Raw genomic sequence first — 16,015 nt, 5'->3', positions numbered from 1 at the left:
AAAAGATAAACAGTTCAAATAATTAGTATTTTTTTTACCCCCTTATAAATTCCAAAAATAATTAGTATTTTTTGGTATACTGAATTTCTTTTAATTCCACAATTCAAATAATTAGAATAAAAAAAAAAAACAGTTCAAATAATTAGAATTTAAAAATAAATAAATAAACAGTTCAAATAATTAGAATTAAAAAAAAAAAACGTCTGTCGTATCATGCATGCACCGTCGGTTGTATTTTCTTTTCGTTACGACACTTTCATCTTTAGGGTTTGTAATGCACACCCTAATAAAATAAATAATTCGATACAGGCTTCTGAAATGACAAACGCAACAACTTCAGAAAAGGTTTATTGAGGAGAATGTGGCATTTTCCTTGTAGAAAGCTGGACTCTGGCACCTGGTATTATCGCGGTAGTTATTCCAGTAGAATCGTCGATACCGTAAAGATAACACCGAAGTGAAGAGAGAGAGAGAGAAGAAAAGGAGGTCCATTCCATTTGGTGTCTCTCTGCGTAAGAATGAGTTGTTCTTCTTCAAACCGGATGCTGGCCAATTTCCTTTGGGGATAGAAAGTATCAATGCGCCTTACCCCTGACTGGTCAAGATGTGGCCAAATAGCACAGGGGAGAGGCATTGATTTGAGGAAGAAAAAAGTCCCATTTGTTTCTGCTACACATCTATCTCCACAATTATTCCGGGGTTCCCTAATTTTGTTGGGGTTGCTAATAATTTCTTGGAACAAATGTCCCGAATGTAGCCATGCCACATAATGGCCGTTTTGTCTGTTATTGTGCACATTTTGGCACATTGTGTTCCAGGGGTCTTATATGCCCCAAAATATAAGACTTGGATAAATGTCATCAGTGGCAGCTGAACTTGTTGCGGGGCTAACGGGTGTGTCGATGTTAATCCCGCAAATTCCCCGGTAAGAATAATAAATCGGGAGTGGGGGTAATAATAGTAGTGATAAGAATCAGAAGAAGAATCTAGTGTAAAATGGAGTTGAAACAATCAAGCAAAGATGAATGGATAACTTAATGTAATGAAAAACATCGATACGGAGTGAACTTTAAAGAAGCTTTATTTTACTAAGAACAGACCTGGGGAACGAGACCTGTTACTTCAAGGAAAGGAAGAGAAAAGAAGGAAAAACTCAAGGGAAGTAACTCACTTCCGGAGAGTAGGAACGGAAGTTAAAAGAAGTTAGAGAGTTCTTTTGTCAGCACATTCTCCACCGCTCAGTGAAATTCATGGCCGCATGACTTTCAGGGGGCACAAGGCTTCTAGGAATCTCAGCAAAGGAGGGGGGGGGGTCTGTTTAGGCTGAAAAAAAAAGAGAAAAGAAACAGAAGTTTAAAGCTGATAGTTTTCAGCTAAATATGGAGGCCTGCGACGGACTCTGTTAGAGCGTCGAAGACCCAGCGCCTTGTCTTCCTCTGATGATCTTTTTTGTCGATCATCGGAGGGGAGGGGGAGTAGGAACCGAATCCTCTAAGATGGAGTTTTTGATCCCACTAGGCTGAGGATCTGCAAGGTTAGATTCCAGAGGTGCATTCTGCAGCTGTTGGTTCTCCATCTCCGGATCTGATTCTGCCTCCAAGTTGCTCAGCCTATCACCCAATGGCAATAAGTGGCATAAGGATACTGTCATCTCTCGTCCATTATCAAAACAAACATGAGCATAGTTTGGATTGACTTCAAGTAGATCTACGGTCTCGACCAGGGGCTCATATTTGCTTCCACACACATGCCGCTTTAAAAGGACAGACTTAGCGTTAGTAAGCCAGGTGGGCATAGAATCTCCAGTGGCCGATTTCCTTTGGAAATTGAAGAGGCGTTCATGGGGAGTACAATTAGTGGAGGTGGAAAGCAGTGAGCGAATGCTGTGGAGGGCTACATCTAGTACTCTTTCCCAATTTGTAACGTGAAGGTTTCTTGACCGCAGAGCCAGACTTACTGTCAGCCAGATGATACCGTTATATCTTTCCACTTGTCCGTTACCTTGAGGGTTGAAAGCAGTTGTTCGACTAGTAGCAATGCCTCGAGAAAGCAAGAACTCCTTTAGTTCCTCCGACATGAAGGCAGTTCCGCGATCAGAATGTATAAAAGAAGGGTTTCCAAATATGGAGAATGAGTTAGTTAAGTGTTTCCGGACAGTAGCAGCTGAAACATCGGCACAGGGGAAAGTGAAAGGAAAGCGCGAGTATTCATCAATGACAGTCAGTATGTATATGTTGCAGGAATTTGAAGGTAACGGTCCTTTGAAATCCACACTTAGTCTCTCAAAAGGCTGACTCATCTTTATGAGAGTCTGAGGAGACGTCTTGAGAAACCTGGGTTTTATTTCGGAGCAGACCCGACATGCTTTCGTAACTGCTCTCACATCTTCCACAGAGTATGGGAGATTTTTGGTTCTGACGAAGTGTACCATCCTGGTTACCCCCGGATAGCATTAATCTGTGTGCAAAGAGTGTAATTTGTCAGCAGAGGTGGTAGAAGAACAAATTCGAGACAAAGCGTCTGCAGCGGTATTCTGTTTCCCTGGACGATAAGTGATATTGTAGCTAAAACAGGCAAGCTCTCGTAATCTTCTCATTTTTTATTTTACTCTTTCCCTTGGGGTCGAACATAAAAGAGACCGATTTTTGGTCAATGATCAATTTGAAATGCTTCCCCAGCAGTAAATGTCGCCATTTTCGGATCGCTTCTACAATTGCATAGGCCTCCTTTTCAACCGCAGAATGCTTCTGCTCAGTGGAGGTTAAAGTTCTTGAAAAGAAGGCCACTGGTCGAGAGTTCTGGGTTAGGGAGGCAGCGATATCATACTCTGAAGCATCAGTTTCGACCTCGAGGGGAAGAGAAGAGTCTATGGCTACTAGGGATGATTTCGCAATTTCTTTCTTCAGTTCTCTAAAGGCGTTGGTTTGTTCCTTAGTGAGAGGAAACTTGGTAACTTTGGTAAGGGGGTGCAATTTCTCATAGAAGTTGAATATCCATTTTGAATAATGAGAAAACATTCCCATCGCTCGACGAAGAGAAGGAAGGTCTGGAGGAACAGGCAAGTCCATCAAACCTGTGAGCCTGTCAGAGTCTGGTTTTACTGAACCTTTGCTTATAGTGTACCCAAGCAGGTCTACAGAAGCAAGAGAGTAGTGACACTTGTTTTCGTTCAGGGTTAGTTCATACTTCGCCACTGCCTTCATAAAGCTTTGTAAATTGGTATCATGCTCAGCCTGATTTTCTCCACAAACTGTAACGTTGTCGATGTAGGTGAAGGTTCCTCGGAGGTCCTCTCGTTTGATGATATCATCGATGACGCGTTGGAAACTGGCTACTCCATTGGTTACTCCGAACAGAATCCGATGAAATTGGTAGAGGGATCCAGAAGCTTCGAAGGCGGTATACTTTCGTTCTTCCGGTTTGATGGCAACTTGATGATAGGCACTGGTTAAATCAAGAGTGCTAAACACTTGATAAGTGGCAATCTCATTTACCATATCCTCTATTTGAGGAAGAGGATAAGCGTCTAGGAGAGTGAAACAATTTATCGTTTGGGAGTAATCCACAACAAGCCTCTTCTTATGATTCTCAGGAGACACTACAAGAGTTTGAGCTCGCCACAGAGATTGAGAGGGTTCTATAATACCTTCCTTTAGCATACGAGTTATTTCTGATTTAATAAATTCGGCATCAGGTAAGGTATTCTCCGGGATATAACGGCTATTGGTCGACAGTCGGCGGTTAAGTTTGTAAAGAGAGAGGGGTAAGCAACATTTTTCATGTCGGTTTTAATGTCGGAAATGGGAGAGGGGTCCTCCAAAAGGTATTTCTACTGACGAATGTCGGTTTAAAAATTTATGCCCGAGAATAATGTCACAGCATAAGTCTGCCATAATCGACAGTTTGATATTATTGTACACCCTTCCTTTCAGACAAGCTACTAAGTCTCATCCCTTTAGAGTGGAGATCCCTAGGTGCAAGAAAGCCTTTTACTCCAATAGTTTCTTCCCCAGAACTGCGGGTCTTTGGAACTCCCTTCCGGGATTCTGCTTTCCCAACTGCAATGATATGCAGAAGTTCAAGTGTAATGTTAACAAACATCTTTCTACTCTTCTCCCTTCATAATGACCCCGCTAATTAATTCCCTAATAGTAGCCCCCTGCTTCAAAGTGGCACTGTGCCTTGTTTGGGGTGAAAATTGAATAAAAAAAAAAAAAAAAAAAAAAAAGAATGAGAGATACAATACAATGTCCAAGAGTAGTAGATCTATGAGAACTACTAGCCATTAAGATTCTCTCCGCACTTGGCAAGACTGCTAACCCGAGCTTCTTAACTTTATCAGGGTGGATGAAATTTTTGGAGCTTAAGGTATCGACGAGTATACTCGTAGGTTCACCTCTGATTTTTCCCCACAAGGACGAACGAGATAGACTTTTTGAGGAATTAAAACAAGGAACCGAAGAAGCAAGAAGAGACTGACCGTAATTCGTAGCAGCTGCCGTTGGAGATCTACAGACACGTGCAAAATCCCCCTTCTTCTTGCAGCTTTTGCATATCGAGTTTCTGGCGGCACAACTCGCCCTGCTATGCTTTGGTTTTCCACAGAAGACGCATTTCTGCCCCGGGAGTGTCGTTGCTGTGGGTTGCTCCTCATGCTCAGTCTGGTTGTTCTTGTCCTCTTCGTTTTTAGCAGCAGATATGGATGCAGTCAAAGAGTCTGACTGGGCGTAAGTAGCCAGCTGTTTTTGAGCTGTTGGTACGGGTTTAGGTTCTTCCAAGTCCCAAAACTACCGACCAGCTTTAATAATTACTAAACGTACAACAAGTATAAACGACAAGAATTTATTAACAAACATGAAAACATGACAACACTGCAATTCAGAACATTAAGGTAAAAAGATTACTCACTTCACTAGTGGGGTTTACGGGAGGAGTGAGGACTGTATTCTAGAGTTGTACTCTGCCTGTCCAACATTGTCTTTTAGGAGAAGAACTTTTTGCGTCCGTGCCTCATGCGTACGGACTCTCCTCTTCTTTTTTCAAGGGACCTCACTCCTTACCCTACACCGGTAATCCGGTGCTCTTATTTATTCCCCTACAGAGCGGACTCCAACGTGAGCGCTTGGTCATACACCGTGTGTAAGTCGAGTCTCTTGTTTTCCAAAAGTCTTTGTCTTATGTGGGATGATGAAATACCGTTTATGAACGCGTCCCTTATGTATTCGTTCCGCGCCTGTATGGTCGTCACGGCCTGGAATTCACAGTTGTTGGCAAGTTCTTTCAATGACTGTAGATACTGGTCCACACTTTCATTGGTCCATTGTCGACGAGTAGCCAATAAATGCCGACAAAAGATGACGTTTTGGGGTTGAATAAAAGCCTACTCGAGGACGTTTATGGCTGTCTGATAGTCGTTGATGTCCGAGATATATTTATATATTGTTGGAGACACCAAGTTGATTAGCAAGTTTAATTTTGATTCGTCCGTAAGGGGTGAACCGTTAACCGCTTCTAGGAATATCGTGAACGACCGCTTCCAGTGTATCCATGTGTCGGCAGTGTCCATTTTTGTGGGATCCAAATCCAGCCGTTCAGGTTTCAGGAACTTCTCCATTGTTTGTGTTTTAGTTGTTCTTAGTAAAATAAATTGTAATGAAAAACTTCGATATGGAGTGAACTTTAAAGAAGCTTTATTTTACTAAGAACAGACCCGGGAACGAGACCTGTTACTTCAAGGAAAGGAAGAGAAAAGAAGGAAAAACTCAAGGGAAGTAACTCACTTCCGGAGAGTAGGAACGGAAGTTAAAAGAAGTTAGAGAGTTCTTTTGTCAGCACACTTAAATACAAAATTTATTATTTTAAAAGATTGTAAATGAATGAAAAGAGAAGATAAGAAATTTTCTTCTTAATTGAAAGTCTCTACGTGCAATTGAGGTGATTGAATGAAAAGATGTAGAAAATGAAAGTTCTTGGTTAGAAATAACCAGTCTTTTTGCGAAGAATTAAACAATATAAAAAGTCCACCGTTTACTTAGCGGAGAGATAGAAAAGGGTAAAAAAAATAAATGTCCATTAGGGTTGCAAGTCCATATCGACATGGAGGAATTAACCGTCAGGCGCGTACGTGTTTAACGTCCAAACGCGGACGGGTCGATGTTGATGTTTACGCCATGGTGCTCAAAGGTCGACTCCTAATTTGGGCGAAAAATGCCCTTTTTAAACTTTTTCAACCGGCTCCAGGGAGGCCTTCAGAAAAAATATATTTTTTTTAATTTGTTTTCCCTGTAATCCAATTGGATGAAAAGAATAACATTCTTATGACGTAAGATGCTTTAAGTGACGTCCGCACAGACACCTGAAATTTTGTTTAAGAACCATCGAATTTGCGTAGGTGGGGAAAAGGAATGTATGCACAGCTGAAACGATGTTTATACACCCACGCACGTGCAACTGGGTTTTACTGTTAAGGCAGCACGCCATTATTTTGTTTTGAGTAGATTCGACGTGCACGTGTCAGGCTACGATAAACGCCTTCTTAAAAACTCCCCTGTTTTATCAAATGTGCCTTTCTTTATGTGAAGAGCACCTCCAACAATAATTTTTGTTCCTTTTTACTTCTGTCATTTGTCTTTGACAAATGACGCACATAGGTCCTTCTTTTCGTTAGATGTTATTTTCTCGTAAGAAAATTTTCGCCTCATTGTAATAACTCCAAAATTTGCTCATGCTGGTCAAATCCATGCTGAAGGGGTTTTAGAGTTAGAGTAATTTTCTGCCTCGACACCGCTTACGTCAGATAGCTTTTTCCCCAAACTCGGGACGTCGGGACCCTATCTGTACAGGTTAACCGAATTCAATATAACTCGAAGAAAAATGTATTTCTAGAACTACCAATATTATCATTGAATTAAGCATTGTTTATTTAATATTTTCACCAAAAAAATATAATTTAAAAAATTATTTCTACTTTTTTTTTACGCTTACATTTTTAACGTAATCTTTACATGTAAGATTCTAATATTTCCATTGCACGCAAGAACGTATAATTATCAATGTAAAATAATGTTCATATGAAATAAAGTAAAAAAAATGAAATTGAAAAACAGAAAGATAGAAAAATAATTTAATTAAAAAAATGGCAAAAATTATACGAACGTTCCATGACGGTAAGTACGGATGTACAGGGTTGAAAAGAAAACCAGTCTGTTTTGTCCACCCTCCTCTTTTCAACTATCCGCCTGTTTGTGTTTATCAACTTTAAATTTCATGTAAACATCATGATAAATTTTAACGTAAGTCTGTATTTTTTAGTGTGTAATTTTTTCAATGATTATAAATTGTTTTCTTAACCAATTGTTATTCTGTATTAATATTAATAAATAATGGTGCTAACTTTTTTTTCCAAAGAATAAATTGTCAGTGGTATAATTAATGAATTTAATTAACTTTTATGCATTTTTGAATGAAGGAAGGAGGGTCTGTGACTAAAAAAAAAAGTCGCTCTATATGCTGAAATAATGTTAAATAAAAACATAAATTATGTCTAATTTATCCTTCCATAAATATTTGAATTTTGCCGCCAGATGTTTTATGGATACGATAAACATTGTTCGTTCCTACCAGTGATACATTTTTGGATAATTATTACGTTGTTAAGCAAAAGTTAAGTACATTTATTGTATTAATTCATTATCTTAAGACTTTAAGAAACACGAATAAACCTAGAACCCCATCCTCCAACGTAGACCCCTACTACCAGGTCTCCTTCTCCAACATCAGGGGTCTACGTTCCAACCTTCCAGAGGTTGAAACACAATTACAGGAGACGAAACCGGACATATTCTTTTTAAGTGAAACTGGCATAGGGCCAACCACTTCTCTAGACGAATTCATAATTAAAGGATACTCTAACTTAAAATCTAAATCTGACCCCCAAGATCGCCATGGGCATGGAATATGTGCCTACATCAAAGATGGCTTTTCATATGGTAGGGATATCTCCAGAGAAGACCCTAATTTACCTTATATGTGCTTTCGGGTTGCACTAGCTTACACCACTGCATTTATATTTGCCCTCTATCGCTCCCACAACAGTGGGGTTACTATCTTTAAGAGCATATCTGAGAAAATTGACCACATCCTGTCTGCTCATCCTTCGGCTAACATTCACATTTGCGGTGACTTCAATGTCCATAACGTGGAATGGCTGACCCACTCAAATAAAACCGATGACGAGGGGAGGTTTTGTCATTATTTTGCATTGCCTATGACCTCACGCAGATTGTTCATAAACCCACCCATGTGCCCGATACACCCGGTCAATATGCAAGCCTTCTAGACCTGCTCCTCACAACATCCCCTGAGCTGTGTTCATGTTCCATTCTATCTCCCCTGGGATCCTTTGACCACTCTGTGGTAACAGTTAAGATAAAAATGAAATGTTATAAGTCTTCAGACGTACCTCTCCACTGTACTGTATATCTATACTCTATGGCTGACTGGGATAGCTTCCGTACATTCATATCTGACCTACCTCTGCATTCCATGTTTAAAAAGGATGTGTCCTCTATAGTATCAGACCTGACCGAATGGTTAATTGTAGGCATAGATCGATTCATACCATCCAAAAGTTTCCAATAAAAACCTAACAGACAGCCATGATTCTTCCCTGAATGTGCTGCTGCTATCAGGCACAGAAATCACCTTTTCCATAGCTACCAACGTAATAGATGTACTGAGAGTAAAGTTGCTTTCAGGACTGCCAGCAACCACTGTAAAAGAGTAATAAAACATGCAAGAGAGCTATATGCTCAGTCTGTTAAATCCAAAGGAGCTGGAGCAGCGGCTTGGTTTCCACCAGTTCTGGCAAATAGCCAAAACACAGAGGTTTCTGCTCTTGGCGCCATGGATGAAATGCCTTGATGTGCAGAGTGCAACACTGTAAGCGCATCTTTTCTCAGTAACGGTCGAATCACTATCCTGTCTTTGTATATAATGATACCATTAACGGTGGAAAGGTGGTTGTGGAACTGATGGTATTCTCTCAAGAAAGGCGGTAAACCATTTCAGATGTCTGACATTCCACTTTCAATTTGCTGTACTAGCTTGAACATGTTCTCGTCGCTGGCTGGTGCAGTTCTAATCTTGTCCCAGGAGATACACTGCAATGATGTGACTGAAGATATGGCTGATGAGTAGAATATGGCTTCACCATATTGCGAGGCAGTGTCTGGCTCTCCAGTTGTAACATCCGAGGCTTTGTGCTGCAGTGTTGGGATGGTTTGTGGCACCTCACTCTGGTTGTAGCCATCAACAGAGACTATGTCATCAATGAGAACCATATTGTCAAGCCTTCCAATTGAGTGGCGAGATACGGTATTGGCAGCACGGTGTTTGTCACCAGGCACGTGTAGCATTGTGAACTTGTACCTTAGGGTCTTTTCCTTCAGATTGCAAAGTCTTGAATTGGGGATGTCCTCCAATGATCTGTCCCCAAAAAGCTTGAGTAGGGGCTTGTGGCCACTGCGATGATCAATTTGTCACATCCTAGAACAAAGTATCCTCCCGAAAAAGACGTTCCAGTATGTCGCCCCAGTTGAATGGAGTTCCAGGTTTCAACAGTTTTCTGAATGCTTGCATCCTGTCAGTCATGCTGAAGGCGTATGATACCTGATTTACTAGGCCAAACCATGATCTCATGTCCATGATGTTTTTCAGTAAAGGAAAGTCTAAGATTGCTTTGTTAGTTTTAACTAAACAAAAATATATGAATAAACACAATTGCTCAATTGCGTTTACACATTTATTATACACTGACAAACATTTAAACAACAATAAAACACAATACAATAGCGACAGTTCGATAAGACTCACCGACTGATGGAAAAAGTTCTCAGAGCTCAACTCATTTAAAGCTCGGTAGTCCCCACATGCCCGCCATGCATTTGGACCCTTACTAACAAGATGAAGAGGCGAGGCCCATTCGCTATTTGAAGGACGAACTATGTCAAGCTGCATCATCTGCTGAAATTCTGCTTTCGCAGCCTTTATTTTTGAAGGTGGTAAACGTCTGGCTTTACAATGGACGGGTGGGCCTTTTGTCTCAATGTAATAAGTTACAGTGCGTGGTAACACTTCCTTATGAAAGGATCGGACCGATATTGAAGGATATTCCTTCAACAGACTCAGCAAGGTTCCTCCTGGTCTGCATGTGCTACCTGTGGACCTAATGGTGTGCCAGTCCCCACCACCCCACATGCTGCAAGTTGTGTGCTTGGATCTCGGAGACACTGGCCTGACATATCTACTTCCAAGCCAAATGCTTGCAGAAAGTCAGTATCCAGTATAGCACTGCTTACGTCAGCCACTATGAAAACGTGGATAAACGATCTGCGTAAACCCAAGTTAAGGTCCCTGCACCTCTCCCCATAAGTCCGTATTATTGAACCGTTTACAGCTCGCAGTGTAAATTTACAGGGAGGAGACCTTTTGTCCACTGATGTTGCCGGGATAAGGGAAACTTGTGCCCCACTGTCCACCAAAAACGAGATGCCTGTATTTTTATCTACAACATGAAGTAGGCGGCCAGAGCAGGATGCACCGCTCTCGTCTGTCGGTTTAGGCTTTTCCCTGCCCCTTATAGTTGCAAGGTGGAATACAAGAGTTGGCATTTTCGCCAAATCTCTTGTGCTTCCAACAAATAGCTTCTTGCTTGCGTTCCCGGGACTGGCTGCGACCTCCTCTGCTGCCATGTCCCTGCTTCTGTTTTAATGATAGTCTGGCGATGTCTTCCGCCATTCTGTCCATACGGGCTTCCAACCGTTTTTGGCCCCCCATTAATTTTTCCAGAATCTCGTCTCTTCCAGAGGTCTTCACGCTGGATACTGCAGAAGATTGTGTGGATAATATGTCTGCAATGTGATCTGCTATGACGGCGAGTTGTTCCACCGGCGTGGACTCGTCCTGAGCAGCGATAGCCACCTTATACTCCGTCGGGATCCGTTGGAGGAAAATATGCTTAACGATGCTTTTATCCATCGCACCTTCAGCTAATTTTTGTAACCGTTTTAGAAATTGGGACGGCTTGCTATCTCCCAGGGTCTCTTGTTCCAACAACTGCGAAATACGCTTATGTGTGGAAACAGTAACAGCACTCGTGACTCTCTCCTTAAGTACATCGTATGGTTTTTCTGTAAGTTGAGAGATTATTAACTCTCTTACCTCAGTAATTGTATCCTGATGTAAAATGGACGCAACGTAACAGAATTTCTCTGCCTGGTTGTCAATCGATTTTTGTTTGTAAAATAAATCGAGTTGAGCAAAAAACAAAGCAGGGTCGTCGCGAACTAACGAGGCATTAACGTTACAAATTGTCGCCATTGTAAAAAAATATATTTATTTATTTATTTATTTTACCGCACTGGAAACTACAACAGTCTAGCAGCAGGGCATGGAAAGAAAGGAATAGTAATAATACAACATGGAGGGTAAGGAGGCACAGAGACAGAACGCAACGTACTCGCCCATATCAGCCAATCCTGTATCAGGCGCTGAATTTGACAGGAATACCGACAGCCGTTTCAGGAATGAAATTTTCCTATAAGGGATAATTTAGTTTCGAAAAAAAAACTTGTTGCATTTGTTGTGCACGATTAAAACAAAACCCTAGTTCTATCCTTAATCTATCGACAAAAATATGTAAAGAATAGAAGAAAAATCGTGTTGCTATCTTAATTACGCTACCCTCCTAACTTTTTCTTATTATTCATAAAAATATTATTTTACTTTTTTTTTAACAGAACTTATTATTATGTATGTGCGTGTACATATATATTTTTTCGGAGTCACCAATTTGTTAGTTTTAACTAAATAAAAAATATATGAATAAACACGTTTACACATTTATTATACACTGACAAACATTTAAACAACAATAAAACACAATACAATAGCGACAGTTCGATAAGACTCACCGACTGGTGGAAAAAGTTCTCAGAGCTCACCTCGTGGTGGAACGAAGGTTCTCCTCTTCTTGAGAGGGAAAAGGCAACACGTATGCCCGTGACCAAAGGGAAAAACCAACCAGCCTTAAAGCAGGGGCAGATTACTCCTCCCCGGTGTCCTCTAATTTTTAGTCTCCTACAGCTTCAAGATAGCGACTACATAGTCGCACGCTGGCTGGAGTAATTTCAAAGCCAGCAAACTCTACAGTGTCTTGAGCAAAGATAAATTTCTCCAGGTTCAAGATGATACCGTTCTTTCCACAAGTTTCCAGCCAGTTACAGGATTGGAGGAAACTGTTCTGGATACTGTTTGACTAAAGAAGAGCGTCGTCAATGCACTTTGTTTTGTCGGGAATGTCGGCGATGATTTCATCAAAGCGGCTGGTATAGCCATCCCCAGAGGCTATGTATCCTTGAGGTGCGGTTTTATATCTGTACCTGCTCCACGGTGTGGTGAAGGTGGTGAGATCTTTGTCCTCTTCTCTAATGGGTACACAGTGATATCCATTCCAGGCATCAAAGACAGTCTTTTTAGTGTGGCGTGGGATGGAGCGAGCCTGATGAAATGGGGACTGCATGTGGTAGGTCTCCCTCACTGCATGAGCGTTGAGTGCTTGGAAGTCTACGGTTCGACGCAGAGTGCCATTCTTCTTTGCACAGACCACCATGCGCTTACACCAAGTGACCGGTTCTCCAACTGAGACGGGCTCAATGACGCCAAGTTGAACATCCTGATTTAGGCCTGCTTTCACTTCATCCTGCCAATGTAGTGGTACTGGGACAGGTGTGTGATGCGCGACAGGTGTAGGTTTGGGGTCGACCATGAGCCGCATCGGTGGGTCTGCCATGCAAGGAAGTGGTTGATGCTGACATGTATTGAAGGTACTGGATTTGTACCTGCCTAGTAGGTACTGTGAAGTTTCTCTTGGTTAGCTTCAGTTGCAGGAAATGTCAGAGCCGACGGTGGAGGGGGTGGTGATTCACGTTTGGGGCATTTACACTTGTCGCTGTCTTTATATGAGGTGGACATAGAGTTTTGAGAAGATGTTGATTGTGACTGGATTTGCGGTGCAGGGTTGCTCTTATCTTCCTGTGGACATGGGCGAACCACACATTGGCTGATAGTGTTCATTGCTGCTTGGCTGTTGCTCTGTGATTCACCGATGGATTACACATGAAGTTATGTGTAATCATGCCAAGTGCTGCACATGCTTCTCTGCTTAGAAACATTTTGTCGGATTTGTCAGTCATGTATACAACTTGGGGCGTTTCATAGGTTTCCCCTCTGGTTCCTTTGCCGGAGATGCGGAGAATAGCTGCTCCAAGAATTCTTATGCCGACATTGTTAGCAGCATGCATCTTCATTGTCATGGGAATTAAGTGTTTCTCTGAGATACCGAGTCGATGGAGCACTTTGATACCGGTTAGACAACTTTGGCAGCCTGTGTCAGCCACAGTAGTGATAGTAGTTGTCTTTGGCTTTGGTGTGATCTTTGAGTCTATGCCAAAGTGGTCGTAGTCTTTGGGATCAACACGAGCAGTCACTTGACTGAAAGGTTGAGGCTGTGATGACTGGTGCACCCAGTTGTCTGATAGCTGATTGTACAGGTGATGGTCTAGATGAACAACATGTCTGTCATACTTTTTGTCATAACTGGTTGCAGCACAGAGGGAGTCAAATACAGCACTTTCATGTTCAGTCTTAGTGGCCGTCACTTTTTGTTTACCTCTGCACACAACCTCAAAGTGGTTCATTCTTCTACAGTTGTTGCAGGTTTGACTGTATGCTGGACACTCTTTCTTGTGAAGTTGGAGATGTTCCTTGTCAAAAGCTGGACTCCGGCTACCTGGTGCTATCGCGGTAGTTATTCACTGTGGAATCGTCGATACCGTTAGAAATCACCGAGGTGGAGAGAGAGAAGAAAAAAGAGGTCTGTTCTGTTTGGTTGCTCTCTCAATGAGTACGAGTTCTTATTCCTCAAACCGGATGCTGGCCGATTTTCTTAGGGGATAGGAAGGATCAATGTGCCGTACCTCTGATTGGTCAGTATGTGACCAAATAGCACAGGAGAGAGGCATAGATTCGAGGAAGAAAAAAGTTCCATTTGTTTCTGCTACATAACCCCCTGCTTAGGCTGAAAGCCGAGAGAGAAAAAGGTAGCATAACAAATGGCGAAAAATAAAATTATCATTTTATTGTATTTATTTTTACGAGAAAGAAAAAAAATGTTCTTACTTTTGTGTGAAAGTTGGGGAATATTTGCAACTTTTTGTAATAGAATATTCTTTTTTTTTTTTGGAAAGAAGGGAAAACAAGGAAAAATATTTTCTTAGCAGAAATACCAAGTTTTAAACAATTTCTTCGGCCAATGTACCCGTCGACCCCTACGTGTAGTGGTGATATGATCGTCTTCATTTGGAGCATTAACTTCAGGTGTATGCATGTTTTGATGCTGTGTGAAAGTAGCGGAATGTGTGGCTCGTGTGTTTTTTCTGTCAAGAAAGGCTTTTTTTACTCTATCAATAGAAACAGTTTCTCTTCTACCACTGATATCTAAAGTAAAAAGTTTATCATGACATGAAAGCACGCGAGAGGGGCCAGTATAAGGTGAAGTTAGGGGGTGGGCTTTCACGGCGTCCTTTCTAAGAAAAACATGAGTCCAAGATGAAATGTCCTTTGGGACCGAAGATCTAATGGTCTGTTCCCTAGTGTGCATTGGTGGGAGCTTACTAAAATAAGCTCGCAGTCTGTTGACATATAGAGCTGAATCATTTGTTGTTAACTCTATCGGGCTCAACATTTGGTCTGGCAACGATAAAGGTACTCCATATACAAATTTGGCTGAGGAGTATCCCAGGTCCTCTCTGATAGCAGCACGACAGCCAAGAAGGACAACCGGTACATATTCACTCCATCGTTGTTGGTCAGGGTAAGCACGTAATGCTGCTTTCAATTGGCGATGGAAGCGTTCAATCATCCCGTTAGAAGACGGGTGATAGCTTGTAGTGAAAATACGTTGGATCCCTAGAATCCTGAAAAGTTCCTGGAAGAGATGGGATTCAAATTGTACGCCACGATCAGTGGTGATGGTGGTGGGAACTCCGTAACGCAATATCCAGCCTGATATAAGGGCTCGCGCTATGGACTCAGCCGAAATGTCTGTGAGGGGAATGGCTTCAGGCCACTGTGTATACAGGTCAAGAGATAAGTAAATCCTTGACTGGCCGGCCAAGGTCCAACCAGGTCGATGTGCACATGGCTAAACCGAGAGTCTGGGGTGGTGAATGTTCCAAGGGGTGCACAGATATGCTTGTGCAGTTTTGACTTGGCAGGATACACAGGAACGTGTCCAGGCAGTGATATCACGCCTCATATTTGGCCAGAAATGTCTAGCTGTAATCAGTTTTACTGTGGCTCGAACAGGGTCTTTTGCATTTCCACACCTCCATACCAAAACGACTGTGATAAAAGCACAGTTTCGGCTTGTTTGAGTGGTGACGGTAGTAGCGTGAATTTAAGGCGTTAGCCTGGAATCGGTGCCTGCGCAACTGCTGCTCCAGCTTGCCAAATTTTTTTTACCTCATGAGTGAGTCTCTCAATGGCTTTTAAAATAGCCATATCCATGATGTCGTTATGTTGTGACATCATTGCGAAGGCTCGCGGCAACTATTTTATATACTCGTATATATAAAGAAAGTGACAACAGACCAAAAAAAAAAAAAAATTAACTATCCAAAATATTGATAGGACATTGTCGAAGGACCCCGTGAGGAAAAAGGGGATATATTCAATACGAGACAAAAAATACGAGAGAAAATACTTGAGAGAGGAAAAAAAGAAAGATTCCACAAAAAATAAAGTAGAAAAATATACTCTTGAAAGGAAAAGACAGTGGTAAAAGGGTTAATATATGTTTGTGTATGATTTATTTTTTTGAGTGTGTATATATATATATATATATATATATATATATATATATATACATATATATATATATATATATATAGAGAGA

The sequence above is a fragment of the Euprymna scolopes genome, chromosome 4 (genome assembly GCF_053919585.1).
Source record: "Euprymna scolopes isolate OS-2025 chromosome 4, ASM5391958v1, whole genome shotgun sequence".
NCBI classification, from domain to species: Eukaryota; Metazoa; Mollusca; class Cephalopoda; order Sepiida; family Sepiolidae; genus Euprymna; species Euprymna scolopes.
The sequence above is the reverse complement of the archived record's forward strand: the minus strand, read 5'-3'. Positions refer to the sequence as shown.